Below are 4,672 nucleotides of genomic sequence, written 5' to 3'. Positions count from 1 at the left end.
CTCCATGACCGAAGGGAAAATCCCATGCTCGATCATCTCGTCACCGTCGCCATGGAGGAAGGCCAATGTAGGCGTACTCGTCGGAAGTAGGCGAAGATGCCGTACGTCCGAAGGCGAAGATGCCTTGATAACCCTTGGCGAAGATGCCGAAGTGGTGGTAGTAGTCGTAGCCCCGTCTTGGTGGTGCTTGTCTCGCGGTCTTCTCTTGTGCTCATGATGTCTGGCCATAGCTTGATGTAGAGCTTTTTGGGTCTTGTAGGTGTACGCATCGCGAGCATCTTCATCTTGATGGTGTTGTAGTGCTTGAGCTCGATGACGTTCCGAAGATTGGCCACTTGAGCGTCGCCGCCTTGAAGATGACGAAGGGGAAGAAGACTTGTAGTTGGCCACCATGTCTCGCACTTGATCCCTTTGTTCGGCCAACTTGGTGTCGAGGTAGTCCCTTATCATTGCTTCGTTTTGGCGAATGTCGATGGCGAGTCGCTCAATGCCTCGCATTGCTCATTGTAGTCCGAAGATGGGCATTTTGGTGATGTAGTTGTCTGCGCCATCGTTGTCGTGGAAGACCGGAGATGAAATGCCTTGCCTATCCATCACAAGACTCGAGCAAATGTGAGTGGAAGAAAGGAAAGAACTAGACCAATGTACCTTATCCAATGTTGAAGATGGATCAATGATCACTCAATAATGTAACAAGGAAATAGCACAATTGGTACTAGATCTTGTCAATTCTCACACCTACACATGTAAGGCTTATGGTGGAGCTCAGTGAGGATAGTGGCACAAAAATTTGATGCAAAATGTTAGCAAGAGTCAATAATGTTGGAAAAGATTCACAAATTTGCAAGTGTAACAAGTAGACCAATAGCAATATGTGGCACACGGAAACACACACACGGATAGATAAATGGGGTCGTGCAACCAAGGAATGAGCACAAAATGTGGAATCCACGGAAAACGCTCGTGTTGCACAACTCAAGAGAGACGCTAGCACGATTGCTCAATAGGCGGATACGACACTTGTGCACAACCTAGAAGATGCAAAATGTATCAACTTTCTATCCCAAGTATGTTATGTGTATGATGTTCCCGGTGTTTCGCACACGATGATCCAAGATGATCAATATGGTAGTATGATATGCAATGTGGTGATGCTATGGCTATTGCTTACAAGCTCTTTGCTCTCTTTTTCCTTTTTTCTTAAAAGCTTATTCTCTCTTTTTTTGATATGGCCACTTATGCACAAACCAAGATAGCAATTTTGTATATGCGGGAACAATCTTGTGACACAAGTGATGATATGATGATACCAAGATGATACCAATATGATATGGTATGTATGCAATGGGAGGTACGGATCACTAATGTGCATAAGTAACGTTGCCGGAAATACTCAAAGGCTAGTCTCGATAGGCAAGTGACGCAAAAATGGGCTAAGTGGTTAACAAAGTAATGGCAATAATGTACAATGATGGGATACCACGATACCAAGATGATATAGAGGTTACCGTTCTTGCTTACGGTTAGGGTGTCAAAATGGCGAAGTGGTCGATGTCGAAGACGACCTCGTGGCGATGATGAGTGGCGGTGTTCTTGATGTAGAAACCAAGATGATGTAGACCCGTCCCTAAGTAGCTGAAACACCTTAGGAAATGGTAAAAACCGCAAACTCAAAATCTCCAAAGGCAAATGTCAAATGGTAGTAGCGGAATGCGTTGGTGGCTCCGGAGTTAGCAATGCGGAAGTGGTGGTGGTGGTTGATGACAAAGCAACCATCCCTAAGTAGCCAAAACACCTTAGGAGACTCAAGTCACCACTCAAGCAACCACAAATGCTATAAGGAGCAAAAATTGGGTTAGGTTGCGGAAAGCTATGGTGGTTTGGCGGATGATATGAAGAATGACCTATGCAAAGATGCCAAAATACCAAATTTTTGGAGTCAAATGGTGGTAAAATCAAGATGAGCAGCTCGGGCACGTCGCTAGCTTTTTAACGAGCCAAAGAACACCCAAATCGGAGTTCGGGAGTGAAAGTTATGAGTGAAAACGTAAAGTGCACGCGGCTGATTCTGGGGGGCGCGGGTGCCTGGGGGTGGAAGGTGCGGGCACCCGGGGTGGTCCGAGGCAAACAGCCCGGGGGTGCAGGTGCCCGGGGTTTGGGGTGCGGGCACCCGGGGCAGTCAGCGGGGGTGGGCGGGGGGGGGGGGGGTCCGGGTGCCCGGGGTTTGAGGTCCGGGTGCTCGGGGGTGTCGGATTTGGGCGGAAATTCGTGGGAAAGTGGAAGAAATTGGTGGATTTCGTGGAGGGAAAGGTGGAGATGGATGGGGGGAGGCTAGATCCACTCGAAACCAAGCAAATCCATGGATCAAATCCAACAAAACCTCATCAAACCAACAAATCATAAAAACATTTGGGACTATTTTTGGTGGGGATATTCGGATTTTGGGACGAAATCAAGCAAACCAAGGCTAGAAAACGGTGGGGGGGACTCCAAATTCATGATAAACGTGGCTCTTGATACCAAGATGTTGTAGGGTGGAACCCTAAATGGAGATCTTTCACGAATTGGAGGGGAAATCCCCAAGAACACGAAGAACACGAAGAACACAAGAGAGGGAAAACACTCAAATTCACTAGATCCAATCACACATATGCTAGATCCAATCACACACAGAGAGATACAATGATTCAAAGACAACAAAGGAAAGATACAAGGTACTAGTTCATCCCAATCCTATGAGGAATGAGGTCTTGAAGAGGGCCACCCATGAGGGGGTCTTGAGGTTGGTCACTCCAAGAGGAGGTCTTGATCTCCTAGTGGAGTGGATCCATGGAGCAAAGCTCACAAATGTCTATCATATCCTTTGCTATCCTCTCTAATGAGCCAGGGGAGGTGTTTATATAGTGTAGGGACGAAGTTGGAGGGGGAGAGGGTTACAAGGGCAAAATCCCCAACTTGCACGCAGGCAATCGGATGGGTCCGGGCACCCGGGGTAAAGGGGCCCGGGCACCCGGAGGTGGTGCGGTGGTAGGTGGCCGGGCACCCGGGGCCGAAGGGCCAGGCACCCGGGCCGGTCAGGGAGCCTTGGCCGGGGCGCTGTAGAGGGCCGGGCACCCGGGGGTTGAGAGCCTGGGCACCCGGTGGGGGGCTGGGCCGCGCCCAAGAGGAGGCCGGGCACCCGGGGGTGATGGCCCGGGCTCCCGGAGTGGGTCTGGCAGGGGCCGGGCACCCGGGGGTGGCGACCCGGGCACCCGGGGTGGGCAGCTCCAGCGCCTAGGCGGGTAGGGCCGGGCACCCAAGGTGGCCAGGGCCTTTGCCAGCCAGCGGCTGGTGGCCGGGCACCCGGGGGTGTTGGTGACCGGGCACCCGGGGTGGTCGGCGACCACTCTTGCTTCACGCCTCACGCATCCTTCTTCCTTCTCCTTCACCATAGGTGCATGTGTCTCCGTCCTTGCCTCTTCACGGTTCTCTTCTTGGTACCTACGAGTGCATAGAGTTTCCATTTGAGGTAGAATCCGACTCTCGAGTGAATCCGAATGAAACTCGAAGAGGAAAGAGTTAACCTCGGGTTTGACGGTGCGTGCACGTGCTCTTGTCATTGGTCCATGACGTGCTTGCGGTGGTGGTGTGACGTCCATGGTGATGGTCGAGGGATGCTCCGCATCAAAAACTCATCAAAGAAAACCATAGAGCCATCAAAATAAGGACACAACGCAAAGAAAACAGAATCTGTCAAAACATAACAGTTTGTAGCAATCTGACTATTTCGAAAACTTCTGGAAGTCCAAATTTTTTGAAAAATTTGGACGGCCTGAGAAATTTGTATATTAATCTTCTGCAAAAATAATTGGTATTTTATCACGCTCTGGTAAAAAATAAGAATTGTTTTCGTGAGCACAAAAGTTTCTGTTTTTTAGCAAGATCAAACAACTATCACCCAAGAAGATCCTAAAGGCTTTACTTGGCCCAAACACTAATTAAAACACAAAAAATACAATCATAACAGTAGCATAATTGTGCTAACACTCAAGAACAGAAAGCAAAAAAGCAAAAATAAATTTTATTCATTGGGTTGCCTCCCAACAAGCGCTATAGTTTTACGCCCTTAGCTAGGCATAAAGCAAGGATCTAAGTTTGTCATCCTTCTTCTTAATTTTCTTAGAGGTATTTTCATCATGGGGTTTTGTGAACACAACATAAAACATATTATCCATAGAAACCTTAGCATTCCTAAGTTGGTGTTCATCATAACCTTTTTGATTCCCCGCAACAATCCAAGAATAGTGTTGATTAACATTATTGAAAACTTGTTGGATTATATCTAAAACGGGGACTTCCTTTTAAAGATTCTCATCAAAGATTTTATTATCCCCAAGCAAATGTTTTAAAGCATACTCACTATTGTAAAGAATTTCATCTATCACAGGTTTTTCACGATTCATACCATAAAAATCAAAGATTTCCCTAGCTTCCCGTATTATGTAATCAAATTCATTCATAAGGACAAGGGTGGCCAACTTTTTAGCCCTAGGATTCTTTATAACGGGAAGCTCAACAAAACATCTTTACAAAGTAGGATGGGTATGAATAAATTTACTTTCAAGTTTCAGAACTAGTGCTGAAATAGCATCCGCATAAGATCTAGTAGTCTTAAGTATAGGAGCATCATCAA

Source organism: Aegilops tauschii, chromosome 3 (assembly GCF_002575655.3).
Source record: "Aegilops tauschii subsp. strangulata cultivar AL8/78 chromosome 3, Aet v6.0, whole genome shotgun sequence".
Classification (NCBI taxonomy): domain Eukaryota; kingdom Viridiplantae; phylum Streptophyta; class Magnoliopsida; order Poales; family Poaceae; genus Aegilops; species Aegilops tauschii.
This window is presented reverse-complemented; position numbering follows the sequence as displayed.